Here is a 17,763-nt window from a genome sequence, read left to right as displayed (position 1 = left end):
AAACTGAGTGCTGCTTTTCTAGACAGGTCTTGGATGATGCCTTTAACGTGAGAGGATGACTTGGAATGATGCCTGAGGTGGCCACCTAAACACAGAGACTAGACAAGAATAAGAGAATCAAGGGAGGTATTTATCTGAAGGGCCTTCAAAGGTACACCCTGGGCAGTCAAAAGGCTACACCCAAGATGGACCCTGGGTCACAGGTTCTTCAAACTTTTATAAGTTTGCATATCATTTGCGTATCATTTGTGTATCAGGGTTAACTCTCCAATTATAACCTCAGTTTATGATGTAATTACCCCAAGTTTGCCCCCTCTTCAGAGGCTTTTAGTTTACACATTTGGGGCCCAGTGTCCTTGAAGAGCTAACCTAGAGAGGGTTTGTAATGTCTAACCAGCATGAGAGAACAGCAGCTAACAGGCTACACAAAACTTCAGAGTTACACACTAGGCAGTACAGGATTTGAAAAATACAGAAGTTAAAATCTAAGGCATCAGGAAGAGGAACATTTATTCCCTGTCATTAGTTACTTGACAAGCCAGTAGTCTGTAATATTTTATGTGGTGCCTTAAGGCTAGCTTTACTCCCCTAGAGCAGGATTTGTCTCCAAACTGAGCAGGAATGTCCTTGGCATGTGCTTAACAGTCCAACTGTGACACCCACAGGGCACCATGTATGTTTAGGATACCATCCAGTGATATTAGAGCAGGTACACATTATTCAAAGGGTGCTTCCAGCCTGTTCAGAAGGAAATTTAGTTCACAGAAGAGACATAATTGGAGAGGAATAGGTTTCAGATAGGTTCTGTTGGACTTTTAACCTCTTCTGAGCAATATGTACGTACTTTTTGTATATAACAAAGAGTTTTATATAAAACATGCTGAGTTAACTTCAGCCATGTGTAACAAATCACATTAGCACGGGGCAGCAGGTGGATCACTATTCCCCCAGTAGGAATACAAGGAGATGGCTGAGAAAACCAGATTAAAAAACAAACACACAGAAGCAACCTAATGACTCTGTTAAGGGAAGGAACAGGAAGAAGGCAACAATGATCAACATAAAAAATAACTGCAGTTAGCTTGCCCTTCAAACAGTGGAAATAATTTGAGAAACTTCAGTAAGAGGAAGTATTTATTCGTTCTACAGTCTGTTACCAAAATTTGAGGCCGTGAGGAGCATGTATTTAAACTGAAATAGTAGGATAAAATGTACATGTAATCTTATGGATAGAAACTATAATTAATATACCATCTAATTACTTTAAATATAAGACTTCTCCCAATTACTTGAAATGTTGTAACTTCACTTTGAACAGGTTAGCGGACTTTAGACATATTTTTTAAGGCATTTCAGAAAATACCTATTTTCTTCTGACAGAAAGCCTATTTGCTTGAGTGATTTTTTTTTTTTTTCGTGGTTAAGCTTAATTCAACTTGAAAAATATCAGGTATGTGAGCAAAAAAAAGTGTAACAAGTTAATAATCAGATTTGTAAGGGAATAGAGAACTTCTACTCATCCAAGGGAGTTTTCATACTTCTTTATGGACGGTTCAGAACCATTCAGTGTGTCATGAAGAGCTAATTTCTATTTTATGTTAGATGTGCAACTTCCAGGGACTTTAATGTGTAAAGGGGATGTATAACTTACCATGTAACTTGGCAAGGGTTCACACACTCAGAGAACCCAAAACTTTTAATTTAGTAATGAAGTGGCTAATCAGGGTAAATAACTGCCCAAAAGAGACCCAGTCTTTAAACACAAGTTATCAACCAGCTCAAAATCAATCTAAGAATTAGAGAAAAAACCCCAAACCAACAAACACCTGATTCTGCAACAAACACTTATCCTTAGACCACACTGAATCATTGGCATGATGTTTGTGATTTTACCTGTTAAATACAACATCAATACAAGACTCTGTTTATCCACTTCAGTCCAGGTAAAGACATGACTTCCAGTGAAGGAAAGATCTTGGAAATCTTCACTGAAGATTATGTAAACAGCAAATGCTTGTTTCATACAGGTATTAGCATGATTCAAAGTTGTAGTGAGTTCTGTGTGCTCTGTCTGTCTTGGCACATATATCTTTACACTCTGGAATGCTCTGGAAATTTTTATCTCGATTCTGTAAGCTAAGGAAGAGACCAGCACCCAAGGGATTTCACTGTACAGTGTCATAGTTGCAAGCCATTTCTCTTCCCCACACTACTGCTTGAAATCAAGTCCTAGCACTTAACAATGTACTGCTTGTTCTGACCTGCTGGAGAGATTGCAGAAAAAAGTGATGGAACTGTAAAAAGAAATAGGGTCCTTCAGAGGAGGACTGAAATGGAAATTTTGTCAAAAAATCAGTGGAGATTCCCCAAGATCCAATGACAAGATTTACTCCCTGAAGCCTGCAGAACAAGGCCACTGGCAGCAAAAACTGGGAATGACTTTTGGAAAAGAAAAAATCTGAGCTATGTCTATGTTCTTACAGTCTAACTACTGCTTGTGTAAAACAGACATTTGGGATACACTGGCCCCATAGCCAGGGGTATGGACAAGCAGTTAGCAAGTATAATTCACTAACTGTAGTTGGTCAAAGACAATGAGTGTGACAAGGGCTGTGATGGCAACATTTAATCAACAAAATGGGTCCCTCTGGGGCTAACAGCAACCTCTTGATGGGCAGCCATCTCTGCCCATCCCTTCTGGAAGGTATTCTGGGCACTTCCAGGGGTTGTCTGGCTGGTTGCTTCCTCATCACCTCATCACCCTTCTTCCTGCCCTCCCATCTCCTTTCTTCTTTCTGCAGCCTCTTTTTGAGCCTTCTGCAGGCTCAAGGCTGGCCACTCCTTGTGCCATGATCTTTTCCAGGAAGGCTAAAGGTGGACTCAGAACAAATGCAATTCTAGTCTGTAGACAAGTTGGGGATGCTTCGTCTTATTTTTGCTACAGATAATATGCACTTACTTTTCTAGGGATTCTGGGTTTAAAAAGTGAATTTTAAACTGAAGGACTTAGATGTACTTCCTGGATCTAACTGCATGCTTTTCCCAGATCCTCCTTTCATGTTGTGGCAAACTATAGATAAATATCAACCCACTTACCACGCACCCTATTTTCCATCAAAAGGAAGCATGATTTTGTGTGCTACAAGGATCTGTCTTTTGTGACAGGTCTCTGACCTAGGGCCAGGATCAATGGGAAATGCCAAGGACTACCTTTATTCTGTACTTCTTGATGACTACAGAGGGCTACTACAAAATCTGCAAAGTAAAACAGAAGTTTCACTCATGTGGCTGTACCTCCCATGGCACATAAGAAGTAAAATAATATATAGCCGGCCACTATGTATGGTTCAGTGTTCACAAAAAGAAAAGGGAAAAATGAAATGCTCTGATCCTCTAAATCAGTATCAGAGCAGCATTTGTGATCTTAGGAGGGCCACAGGATTCACAAGAAGCAGTTCTGAGAACACAGGGGCTGAGGGGTTAAACATGAGTTAAAGGAGTCTATCTAATATAATACACTCATGTAACTACGAGACACAATCTGATATGAGGAAATTCATAAGTCCTCTTCCATAGCCTTCTGCAAATTTATCTTGGTGAAAATCTGTAATTAAAACATAAATATAATCCAAATGCAATGTCATTACACAATGTGATACCAAGTCTATGACTACCTATCCACGTTAAACAGAACTATAATATGAACTTTGAAAATGCTATCTCTGTTTCTAAGGAAATTGTATTTTTCTTATTGTTTGTGTGATTCTTCTTGCAAATGGACTCAGTTCTGATTATGAGGGACAGTGTTCACAAATCCATGACAGTTTGCTCTGTGCATGAACAGGAAAATCTTTCAGAATCAAATTCTTTCCTGCAGCCACCTCTGCCTGACTATCTGAACCTGTATCTACCCTAATTTTATACTTGGCTTTATAGAGAAGGCATTTTTTCATATCTAAAGAAACAGACTGGCTGAGTGGAAGGCACAATGGTGCTAATGGTCTAAGACTATACAACCTAATTTAATGGAGTAGCAGCATCAGAGGATAAATATTAATGAAATTTCTGTGTTTGCAGTGCAGCAGAATAGCATTCAATATCCAGATGTTCTATTATTGTGATGATTATTACCAGTTTTCTCATATACTTAAAAGAAAGGAAATTCCCCCAATAACATTAACAACTGTAAATAAATAAACTTTAACATGCCACGGCTGTGTGAACAAGTTGCTCTCTAATTTTATCCCCCCCTAAGTACAGAAGAAAACAGCACTGAAATTAAGACTTTGTAGACACATATAAGAAAAAATATTGATAAAGACTAACCAAAATGTGATGGATGACCTTTAATCAGTTTAGACTCCTATGGCAATCAAAGAGTTTACATTCTGATGTTATATGTGAGAAAAAGATTATATATCTCAAAATCTTTAGTGGAAAAGAAAAATCAATAGAAATTAAGGCTGAAATGCAGAATTTTGCTTATAGTGATGAAATAACCTTTAAAAGATTAACTTTACCAGGAGAGCACTGATAAAATCCCGGCACTTTCAGGCATACAAGATTTGTCACCATTAATATCTGAGTGGCAAAAAGAGACATGGCTCTAATCAAAATAGTATCAGTCCTCAGTTTAGCAATTTTAAAAGATAACCAAATATAATTTTCTATAATTTAGAATATATACTGGGAGCTATATATTCTTAGTCTAGCTTATTTCATGAATGACAATGGAGGTATTCAGCTCATTCAGTCTCACGAGTAGCAAAAGTCTTCTTAAACTGACCCTAGGGAAAGGGATTTCCAAACCTTCTTCCAGCTAAAACAGACTTATTGTGTACCCACAGCTAAGTCTGTGTGTGTGTGTGTGTAGAAAGAATCCAAAGAGAGTAACTGAATTTACTATCAGCTGCTTGCAAACACATTTTCTAGTTTATATCTATTGTCCTGCAACATGAAAATTCTGTATTAAGCCACATAATCCTGCCTGTGCTTTTCAGAGCACTGTTATTTAAGTGAAAGAAGTACTAATAGAGATTAAATCTATATACCACAGGGACCAGGTCTTTATCTGGTACACTGAAGCACAGTGTCAAAGCTGAATAAGTACCACATTAAAGTAAAGAAGATTTGGAGTTTCATGATTCAGACACTAAAAATGTTTAAATAAAAGCACCAATAATAAAAAAGAAATTTTTATGAGACCGTTTGGTCCCATCTTTCCTCTTTCCTAGGTACATCAGTTTCAGGAACACACACAATGTGACCTACAGAGGAAGCATCATTATTTTAAAGGAATGACCATGATTCTCGAAGACAGCAATTTTTACTGATCATAGCTCTAGTCCACTGTGCAATGAAATCTCCAAATTCTCCCTTTCTTTTCTCATGGGATCAGCTGCACTGGCACTCCACAGTCACCTGAACTTTAATGCTGTGATGCACATTAGGATAACACAGTACTTAATTATTAGGTATAGTCATTAATTGATTAATCAGTTCAAATAGAATCTATTAAAGACAAATAACATCAAACTGTGGAGCTTGTGCTTACTCTCTGTGGTCAATAAAAAGACTCCCCACAGCTCTAATTTATGGAAATTGCCTCTGATTTATACAGCCCATATTCCTCTCACAAGTAATTTCCCCCCGATAATTCTCAAAAAGTATTTTCTTTCTTTGCAATAGAATATTTTCATAACACACCTTCTGAATGCCTGTTGCCTCTAGTTGTAGATACTTTCTCACCTTACGCAGATTGTTGTAGAGAAGGAGTAATTACACTGAAATCAATAAAATTAACTTCACCAGTGAAACTCAGTGTCTGTCTTTGAAAGCTTCTTTATATTCACTAATTTGGTGATGCTGATTTTCTCCTAGAAAACTGTTTTGACCTACAGTACATCAATTAACAGGAATGCTGGCTGTAATACTTGGAAGATTTTAGAGAAAAGATTCATAGGTTCAAAAACATGCTTCTAGCATTATTTACTATCTGATTACAATCTGATCAACAGGATTAATTAAATTTTTATTGTAATGTAGAATGGTAAGAAAAATTACAATAAAAGCACTAAAAGTAAAAGATACCATTCAGATTCTTAAAAAAAAATGCTCTTCCTAAAACCCTTGTATCTCTGGTTTTCAGCTGAACAAGAAAGAGTAAATTTAGAAGTGATTGCAAAGATCTGAGGATCAATCTGAACAAAGTAGAAAACTGTGGCAGCAAAAAGCAGGGGCCACAGAGAAAATTACCAATGGCTCTAGTGTTTGCTTCAGAGCAGAAACCTGCAGCACTTAAAGGCGTCACCCCTTCAGGCTGTAACCCTCTGCCTTCCCTCCTTGGCCTCCCTCATGATTAATCTGAGATGTAACAGTTTGGGGAGCTGAAACACTCAAGTGTCCTTTACCTGTTTGGCCATTCAATATTTTATATTCTGATTGCCTGTCAGTCAGCTCATCACTTTCTCCATATATAAAGTGAGGCTGTCAACATGAAAAGGGGAAGAGCAGATAACCAATCATAAAAAAAAAAAATACAGAAAGGTCAAACCCCAGACAAACTTCATTTTAATTGGATTATATACTTGGAAAGGCAGAAATGAGTTGATGTGAGGTGAACCATGAAAAGCAGAAAATTAAATGAGGAGAGAGATGAGGACAGGGAGACTCTAAAGATGTGTTAAAATTCTTGCCAGCACAGGGAGGTGAAGGGTGGGCAGAGCAAAAGCTGTGTGGTTCATATGCTGGGTCAAGTGGGACTGCCAGGTGTGAAGGCAGCAGACAGGACACAGCTTATTGTCCTGACAAGGAGATTAAACTGAAATAAAAAAAGGCTGTGCCTTAAGTTGGGGATGGAACAGGGTGCAATCCAGCATATAATAAAGGCAGCTGGAGAACATGGCCTGAGTTGTCAGATGAGCACAGATATTAAATCCCATCTCTCTGGCAGTAATGAGCTACTCTGATAACAGTTGTTCGCTAATTAAAAATATTTACCAGTGAAAACCTCTGCACCAGGATCTCCAGAAGTCTCTCTAACCTCAGCATATGAAAGTGCCAGCCTCTCCAACTGCCTTGATGATTTTTCTTATTTTTTCATTAATTTTAATTGTTTTTTTCTAGTTGGAAAGAAGCAGGAAGCTACTGCAAGCATGAACTAGATTACTAAAGGTAAAATTCAGCTCAAGTAGTATTCAAAATTCACCTTTGGACAGTAATGCACTGTTTCTCCTGGGATACCTAAGGCTAAGGTTTACTTCATAATGATATAATAAAGCTGCTGACAAATACAGTGCAACAGGAAACAGAAGCAATTTGAAACTAAAAATTTGAAGATTGGAAGGCTTCTGTGACTTTCTTTGCTGTGAAACAAGCCAAGAGAACTATGGACATGCAGCCAGTGGGCTGATTCCCAAGTTATTCCTTTGGTGTGTGAAGTTCATATTTCACAATTCTGAAAGAGGTCCTGATGCCACTGCAGACGTGACACTCCACATTGGCAGTGCAGGTTCCTTCTTCCCATGCTCACCTTTAACACTCTTCCACAGTCCAGCAATCTGCAAATTAGTGGCGTTCTGAATTAATCAAATTTGCTTCATTATGTTTTGCAGCTCATGGACTTTTTCCTCCATGAATTTTCTTAATTATTCCTTGAACCTATTTTGCTTGTGGCTTCCAAAACACCCCTAGGCAACAAGCTTAATTACAAACTGTGTTTAAAAAATACTGTGGGGATTTAAAAAAAAAAATCTGCTTCCTGATTATTTTATTGAATATACTTCAGTTTCTTGTCTATAGGAAATAGTGAACAATCATGAATATCAGTGATTTGTTCAGTCAATTTGACAATATCTATGTATATCATAGAAACAGTGCTTCTAGTTACAGATGGGAAGTAGGTCACTGGATAATATTTAAATTGCAAATGCAAGACCCTGGAAGAAAGATAGCAAAAAGGGACAACTCATGTGATGTGAAAAATCTGCAATGCAAAAAGTCACAGCCCAAACACCTGAAGGTCTCTAAGTTGCTGAGACATGGGGCAGGCTATCTTCTGACACCCAGAATTACCAGCATGGGTAATACCACAGCTGTACATGACAAAACTCCGAACTGTGGTGATCCTATTTCCTACTGAAGTGTGAAGGCAATTTAAATGTAAAGAAGCATCTTGCAAGTGAAGTGGAATTTCAATAGAAGAGCAATCATCCAATTCTTCAGAAGACTTCCACAGTGATGGTGACAGTACAGAGTAGCCAGTGCTCCATTTTGACAGAAAAAAAACACCAAAACCCCCCAAAACCAAATAAAACCCAAAAAAACCCCAACGCCCCCCCCCAAAAAAAAAAAAAACCAGCAAAGCACAACATATGTTCAAAGCTGTGAAAATCAAGTGATTCTACCAATCTGAAAATGTAGTACAGCACTTAGTTAGCTACACAGAACTTAGCTCTAATGGGGCTAATAACATATTTGCTTAATTCACCTAATTTCAGAATTCCTACAATATTTCACAGGCAGATAGGGCCAGGATTTGGATTAGGGCTCCCTTTCAGTGCTGGATATGTTTGTAACACCTTGCTGGGAAATTTTAACTGCTGTGTGATGTTTGCAGCTCTACAAACACCCTCATAAAAAACACATTCTGTACTAAACCCACATTTTGTACTAAAAACCTCCTGTGGAAACATGCCTTTCCAACTCCTTTCTAAAATTTGTTTCAGCCTTTTAGGATGTTAGGACAGGTAGAGTGACTGGGCTTATTTTAAGATCAGTTTAAGCTTAGTTTGAATCTTCTACATAAATACCTTTTAATATTAGAAGAGGAGACTAATGTAGAATTTTCTCTTTTCATTTGCTACTGGATGTTTCCTGCCTGGCAAATCCAGAAAAGATCCTTATTGATATACAACAGCTTGAAAACAAATTCAGTGGTATAAATAAAGCTAGCACTTTTATTTAAGTAAGCAAAAGATCTACTTTTATAGATTGAATTGATGCAGATTGCTATTCAGATTGCTATTCTGGAAAAAAATGACTGAAGGCATTAAGATTCATTTCACACCACATGAATGTTATATGGTAACAAGTCCTTCATATGCTAACTGTGAATACAAATCTTTGGGACAAATTCTTTTCTTTTGAAAGAAAATTAGGATTTATAAGTATAGAATAATGTTGACAATATTCAGATAGATTTCAACCATCCAACAAAAATCAATTTTGGAGGAAGAATTTTGGCTCTAAAACACGAAGTCTGACACTAACTAGTGTTTGACTCTAATCACTGCAATACGATTAATAAATCAGAGGCAAGAGGGAACCTGCTGATCTCTATATAGACTATGCATTGTTTTTCATTATGCAAGCCTCTTCAGATATAAACACATAACAGCTATTGAAAAGTCACTGAAATATCACATTTTTTGGCCTATTTTTGAGCACACGCATACACCTTTTCGTGTCTCAGTGCAGGCAAACAGCAAATATATATCTTGTAATGTTAACTCAGAAGGGCTGAATTCACCTCTGGTGTCATGAGTGTACTGCAGAACCTGGCAATACATCAACAATAAATATAGCATATTCCTTAAGTTTATGTTTTCTTCAAACACCTCAGTGAGTTAATGGGGTGTAAAGCAAAAACAGCAATCTTTTTTCCCATTAGTTGAACATGAATTTCAAGGGCAAAGTAAACAATCTAGGAAGTAAATCAAAATGCTGATTTTGCACTTCCAAAACTGACAAAGCAAGTTTTTGCTCAATTTTTTTGGGAAGTGCCCATTTCTGATGTAGCTAACTTCAGCAGAAATATTATTTTTGGAGGTGGTAAAAACAACAACAAAAAGTCTGAAAAAATGTTAAGAAATTTACAGATAGGTGTCAACACCTTTTTAAAAAAAGCTGTTCAGTCACTAAAGAACTGCTGTTTCGTTAATATAATATGAATACTTGCAGAATATGCATGAAAACCAGGCAGTTTGTGCAAGGTCATTGCAAATACAAGATACATCAACCTGGTGAAGTTCCAACAGCAACATAAATGTGTTTATGAGCAGCAGGTGAATTCCTACAAAAGACTCTAAAGCTATTAACAGCTCGGTAAGGAGTACACAATAATAGGTTGTTAACTCAGCCATCCCAACAAGCACATCAAGAAAGGGCACTTTGAAACTATTAATGCAAATACATCAAAAAACTCAAAAGAAAAAGAGAGAATTGTAATACTGTGCTTCTTTCAATCAAGAGAATAAAAATTTGTGGGTTAATTCGGGTACAAACCTAACAAAACTACATGGGAGTTATTGAATAAGGTACAATTTCTGTGAATTCAAGTTGGCTAATGAAATTATTAACCTAAATGAAAGGCTCCTCCAATGTTCATTTTGATTCCAATAACCATGTCCCCACACCAAACCCACAGCTTTTGTTTAATAGGTGGTAAAGTGATTATATTAATATTAAATGTGAAAGTCGTGGTTTTAGTGCATTAAAATGGAGTGGCTCTCCCTGAAGGAGCTTCCTCTTTCCCTTTGGGTTTTTCTCCCTTCTCCCAGAATGACTGCTTTGGGGACACTGCTACTTAATAAAAAAGAGGTTGCTATTATTATGCAGTCGTAATTTATATGGCTTCATCTTCATTTAATGTGGGAAAAAACCATTCAAAGTGGAAAACTAATATCCTGTCCTTTTCTGTGGTTAAAGTACAATTGCAATGCAGTGTTAGAAAAAGAGAGAAAAGAAAAGGAACTTTCTCTGGTTTTACTCTCCAAAATGATGCATGCCTTTGTACCTCCTCAAGTACCTCTTGAATGCATTGAATATTGCAGGAAGAAACTGTAAGTGAAATGATATCTGAACACTCCTTCATTTAGACAAAGATATAAACCCATGTCTTGAGGTACATTTCTTCTTCATTTAATCTCTGAATCCACCTTTATGGCTGCAAATCAACAATTTATGAACAGTAACTCATTTGTGTATTATAAAAAATGCTGTGCTACCTTCAGTTTTTGATATAGTTTGGGCTCACAGATGATTTTTGGGAACTTTAAAGCTAGTTGGTATTTTAAGAGGGTCTAAAGGAAACGTTCTGACTGGTTTTAGGAAAATGGAGAGCTAGAGGTTGTATTTAATTTATAACTAAGGAAATCACTTTCATTTAGATGACCATCTTTTGGAAGGTATGCTCGTTATATGTAGGTCATTGCTCACAAAATTCGCCACTGTTTTTTGTAAAAATCTGTCAAACTTTCAAACCCAAAGTTTGACTCCTGAATTTATCTTAAGGTATCTGAGGGAACTCCAACTCTATTATCATATGCAACTAAAACTTACTGCACCTAAACTCAAAGGTGAACAGGCAGTTAATAATAACTTTGGGATGACATTTTCTATTTTGTTAATTCAGGATTAAACATGTTAAACTCCATACCACATCCTTTTGTGCAACTGATACATTATCTCTGAAGAGAAAACATTTCTTTTCTACAGTATATTCATCAAAATCATCTAAATGTCATCCTTAGCTGAAACTTTCTGCTCTATAAATAGCTGTTTCTGATTTTTGGTCCTACCTAAACACATATTTAAGATTAACACTGATTCCAGAGGTTAACAGTATTGCTATTATTCTTGCTGTGTCAGTATACAATTTTGAAAACTATTTTTCCTAATGTTCTAATGCTGTAATGGCTGGGAAAAAAAAAATTCCTTTTAATAGCAACCAATCTCTGACATCAGTGGATTTAGCTTTCTTAGCTTAATTTGAGGTGTGGAACTGGCTGTGTTTGTCGTCTTGTAATAGTTTGTATACCTCCTATGCCTATTCCTATGCCCTTGAAAGCATTTGAAAACCACTTATTCAAAACCATTAATGCACTTTTTCTGCATTTGTGCAGCTCTTCTAGCAGTTACTGGAATGAGCACTGTACATGTAATTTTCCTTGAAGAAAATGGTACTGGCTGCAGGCAAGAACATAAGATCAGCAGAGACTTAAGTACGGGGTTTTTTTTTTAATATCAAATCCACCAGGCTTGCTTAAACAGAATTATACTTCTCACTGAGAATTTTTGGTTCAGCAGGAACAACAGTAATACCTCTATAGGCTACTTTATTATTAAATACAAAAGTTCAGAAGCTATTTCTAAATAATTGACAACAATGATTAGTAGACAAGCCAAACCAGGCATCTAATAGAGGCCTAACTCAGAACTTCTTTGATAAACTCTTTGCTGCATGTAATTGATACTTAGACACCGGATTTCTTTTCCTCCTAATAGTAATTACATGGGTATCATTAATAATGGCTACTGTAAGGTCCTTAGGTTTTTTCCTGCAGGCAAAAATTGTATCAGGTCAGAGAGCCTGGTAATTATTCACTCTCATTTTCAACAGTTCTGAGACCTATTTTTTTCTCTTTTTAGAATCCGAGGGTTTTACATTTTTTCCCTTGGGAAACTGGGTTAATAACAACGGAACAGAAAAACTGAGAAGCTTGTTTAACACCACTTACTATGCTAAAATAAGCTAGGAGATTTCATTTTAATGATTATATCCCAAAGCACATTTGTAGTGATAATTTTTTAAAGACATTCAGCAGACATGGTTCATTTCCCAGGAGCTACAAAGGGCCAAGAATGCCTGAGGCGGAGCCCTGGTGCCTCCCCGTGACATGCTGCTCTGTTCCTGCAGCTATGAACAAACACTAAGGGCTGCCCAAAACTACTGTCCAAAACCTCTTGTACATCCCACATACTCAGCACTTTTTGGATGAGAATGTGTTGAAAATATAATGAAAATGTATTATTGCACGAGTCCTACGTTTCTTGATTCCCGTCATATCAGAAATATTCTGTAGGCAACAGATTGCTACTTACGCCTCAAATGATTTGAATAATTTGAAAAATATTACAGAAGAAAACTGTCCATTAAAAAAAAAAAAAATTAGCATGAAGTAAAAAATTGCCCAGTTGATCATTTAAAGCAAACAGCTTTTTATACTGAATATACTCACTGACTGGCCAGGTACCTGAAGTCCTCACATGCTTATCCCTAATGTTGTCAATCTGTTCCTGTTCCCCAATCCTGTCACTGATGTTGACTTTAAAATTTAGCAAGGTTGTCAAGAATGCTACAGTAGGGATAGCAACAATAAAGGAACATGCCCAGAAAAAAAACCATTGTGCATGCCAAGAACCCAGCCACACCAGCACCAAACAAACCAATTCTGCCCATGGATTAAAGTCACACAGCCCCCAGGCTCCCTTCAGTCTCATGCCACTGGGAGCTGCTGCATATATTATTCTTCATGACATAAAAATCTAACATAAGAGCAAAATCTGAACCAAAAAAGTAATAGCTGTTGCTTAAAGGAAATGGGGGAGCTGTAACAGTTGCGTCTGAAAAAATGTGTTCCTTCTAACATAGTTAAACATTGTGCAAAGTTGTGATTAAAGAGGTGGAGAGACTGGAGAGGTTTGGCTGTTTAAGTAGTTGGGAGGTTGAGGGCCAATGAACTTCACACATGCCATGCAGACCTCACAGAAAGGCAGAGGGCTTTACAAGAGAAATGACTGATTTTACTCCACGTTTCCAAAATGTCACCCAGAAATTCAGGGCACCGAATCTCGTCTGCGTAAGGTGGCTTCTTATGAGAAATGTCCTTATTTTATCTAATGAGAACACGCATGGCTCCTGTTCACTGAGGCTGATTCCAGCCCATACTCAAGCAGGGTCAGGTTAATTAATGTGAGAAGATCTTAATGCAGTATCTCCTTAGCTGGAGAAGACACAGAGGAACATCTGGTGTCCTCTAAACTGGGATGAGTCTCACATGTTTATAATTTTCCATATTAATTCTTGCAGAAATAATTCTGTCATTCAAAACATTATGTACTGAGAGTCTTAAAACTTCTCATTATTCCTATCACATAATTTACCTTAAGGTCTGTCACTCAAATTCAGGGTGGCTCATTTTAATTCATATTAATGATTACTCAAAGAAATAGCAGTCTTTGTTTTAATATTAGATTTTAAGAAAGAGCATCATTTCTTGTATAAGTTAAGACAGCTGTAGACTGATAGAAAAATTAACAAGGTCATACTGATTTCTAATTCTTTAAATCTGGTACTTGCCTCTATCTCTCTGCCTCATCAGCTCTTCATCTCTTTTTCAAATCTCATTGGAAAACTAATTTCCCCCCTTCTCTCTACTGCTCAGTTATTTTCTCACTTCTATGTATTAATTCAACTCTAAATAATGCTGGGATGAAGGAAAAGTAATATCTGACATCCCACATATCCTGTCCACTCACTCTCCTATGGAGGCAGGTTAATTTTTTTTAAGTGAAAACTGCCTGTGAGCTGCAAATCGAGTCTCCCAACAAAATGAAGTATTTTGTCAAAGGGATTTGGCTTTAAAATTCATCAAAAGACAAGAAAGCAAAGAAATACCAGCCCTCTCCTCCAAATGCTGATTCAAAAGATATTCTCTAGTTTCTCTATTTAGAGATTTCATTGCAATGCCTTGGGTTACTGCTTGGGTACATTCCATTAAAATCTCTTCTCTACAGACAGGCTTCCTTAGCTAATTATATGTTATCTTGTGTATAACAGGAAATGTAATCCAGCTGGTGTGCTTGGGCCATGTGGGAGAACAAACTTAATACAGTTGCTGATACGTGCACAGCTTGGTATGCCTAATACAGGTCTCAGGGAGCATTAATTTTTGATGATTAACTTTATGGGTTTGGATGGCAAGGGGAGGAATAAGCATTTTCCAGTTCAGCTGCACAACCTGGAGTGCAGCTGGTGAGGTTTATATCGACTGTGTGCTGTGTTCTCTCTCCCATGAGGGAATTCCTACAGAAGGACTTCATGTCATTACAAGGCTCTAACAAGGCCCCACTCCTTCACCTACCTCAAACATTAAACTCTTTTTAATGAGAGGTAAAGAGATTATGATGCCCTGGAATCTTGCAAATAGTACAAGCTTTGGTCAGTGTCTGAGTTATAGTTTAAAGTATAAAAGAAAAATTAATTGCAATTATCAATGACACTGAGATTACACTGATGTCTGGAATTTGATTTTTAAAGGGAAAGACAGTACTGCCCATGAGAGAGTTTTCTTTTTAGAAACAGTGTTTGTGGATGATACTAAGGGATCATAAAATATAATGGACAGACAAAGAGGGTGCAGAACAGGGCAGACACCCTCTATCAAGAGAGATAATTTGCAGTGTTTAGTACCTAAAGACCCCAAAGAATGTCTAAGAAGAAATGCTTTTATGAGCACACCTTAGATCTCAAAGGGCAAACATTTAACTGATCCTGTGTGTGTTCCTGTAAAGACTCACTTATTGTCCAAGGTATAGTTCTGAGAATGATTAACAATCTACCTGAAATCAGGTATTTCAACTACCAGGCCTCAACACAGACTATTACTTCAGGATCATGATATTCTCTCTCTGGTTATAATACACACCTCTTCCAGCAATGGAAAACCCTTTCTCTTTGCTGTGACAGAGCGCAGAGCATCTTGGACTGAATGTTGAGGAATTTTTGTTCTCTCAGGCCAAATCAGCTCTCTAATTATGTTCTACGTCAGATTTTGCTCACTGCATTTTTGGCTGAAAGGCTGCAGAACAAAGGGACCTCTTATCAGACAACCACATAAAAATGTACCAGTGCACTCCTAAATAAGAAACTACAAATCTGTATAATTGGCTCATGATGAAATTTTGTTGTTGCCACCAAGATTTTCATTTTTGGAAACAGTATTTCATGAAATTCTGAGTGTTTTACAGAAATTCCCTAGAGAAATGAAGATCATATGGGAAAAAGTACTTTAAAGCAGAAAAATTACTGAGCTGTTGTATTGTATTTTGAAATTAATATATGTTTCCATACTTGTAACTTACTGAGACCCTTTTATCACTCTCCTTCTCTACTTTATTTCTTTAAAATTTGGTAGTCTTTCTCAGAAGAATATTTTTCACAGGGAGGGCTTGATCTTTTGATAGTTCTCTCTGTGCAATTTGTATTTCACAAGAGTATAAATCTAAGTCTCTTGCATAATTAGCACAGTCTAGCCTCTATCCCTTCTTTTGCTTGCTCTGGAAATGCATGGAAAGATGCATCTCTTTGTTCCATGCTCATCATTAATTCTCTTCCTTATGAAATTGTTGGAAACTGCCCCATTTTGTGGAGTGTTTACATTTTATTTATTGGTCAGCTATTTGATTTCTGAAGTTTACATATGTTCCAGGAAACTTTGGGAGCCCATGACTAGATGTAACTTCCATTTGTGAGCTGCAGAATTCCTACTGGTGATAATTAAAAGCAGGCATACTCTCCTCATGTGCTCCCCAATGATGTATTGGCAATTTTTCAAATGTCAATAAGGAACCTTGAAAGAAATAGCAGTAAATACTCGTAAAACTTTAGAATATTGCATAATTCTTCAGAGCTTCACGAAGTTAAGAAACTCACATAAACAGCTGAATTTTAGGGATTGAGTGGTTGTATTTGATGGAGGCATTCAATTTCTTATATTGTTTAACAAAACCAAACCTCCTTTGTTTATTAAATGCAAATGACAGGCAGAAAGGGATAAAGACTGCAAAAGTTGGTCCATTTTTCTACCTAGTGTTTTTACTACTGTTCTGTGCATTTTTCTTGACTCCCTTAGACATTAATAAAATTTCTGACCTTTTCATATTTAACATGTTCTTCAACCTTAGCTGCAGTTTTACTCTCTGTTAGAGGGATGTCTTTGTGATAAACTCATACTAAATCCAGCAGACAATTACTTAACTCTTACCGTATTTCCTGTGGGCATGCAACAACATCCCTATTTTGGCACTTCTGCTGAGAACAGGAATGCTGATATTCCCCTCTTTCAGAGTTTCTCAGAAGGCTGAGACATTACAGTGTCACTTGCTACATCTAGCCCTGACACAAACTATGCTACTTAATATACAGAGCTCCACAGTGAAGAAGAAAAAAATGAAATCAGAATTGTTAATAATCAAATTAATTGTGCATATTAATATTTTCTGGTTTTGAGGTAGGAACCCCCCCCTTTTTTTTCTCAATATAAAATTTCATTTTCATTTGGCAACTACACTTAACCAGTGTTATAATGTACTCTTCTTGATTTAAATATTATTAAAGTGGTGTAAAGTAACATTCTCTAATTTAATGCTGTAAATAAGCAGACTGATTTGCAGTACTGGATTATTCATCTCTCTGATCTAGAACCTGGTCTCCAAGAGAGTTCTTGCAAATTACACCTGTGCCAAAGCACTGGAAGATGCCAGCAGTGCCTCAGACCTCAGAGGAAAGAGTTTATAGATAGAAGATATCCCTTATATATTTTAAAAGGTGAAAAAAGAAAATGTGGTGGTTTTTAATTTTTTTTGTAAAAACAGCTAAGAGTGGTTTAAACTGTATCTAGCAAAGGGCCATAAAGCCTGTGCATGTAGTCTTGCTGAACAATGGTCAAGGCTAAGTAATAAGCAGACCTTGAAGGAAAATTATTTGCCTTGTCACTCAGCACTGACTGGTATTGGCACATAATCTATTGATGAAGGATTTTTATATATCTGTATATAAGATTTGTAGTTTAACATCCATATGAATGGCTGCAGATCTTTGGAACTGCTCCTATTCAACTGAATAAAATCTCACAATTTGTCGTGTTTAATTCACCTCTGTAACATCAACAAAGAAAACGAAGTTCAAGTCATAATGTGGCT

General features: G+C 36.9%; 1 protein-coding gene across 4 annotated transcripts in view; it reads right to left on the bottom strand.

Annotated features, from left to right (window-relative positions):
- Positions 1-17,763, bottom strand: part of EPHA6 (EPH receptor A6) — a 388,929-nt gene that overhangs the window by 112,343 nt on the left and 258,823 nt on the right. The gene's annotated exons all lie outside the window — the stretch shown is intronic.

The sequence above is a fragment of the Corvus moneduloides genome, chromosome 2, assembly GCF_009650955.1.
Source record: "Corvus moneduloides isolate bCorMon1 chromosome 2, bCorMon1.pri, whole genome shotgun sequence".
Classification (NCBI taxonomy): domain Eukaryota; kingdom Metazoa; phylum Chordata; class Aves; order Passeriformes; family Corvidae; genus Corvus; species Corvus moneduloides.
The sequence above is the reverse complement of the archived record's forward strand: the minus strand, read 5'-3'. Positions and strand labels throughout refer to the sequence as shown.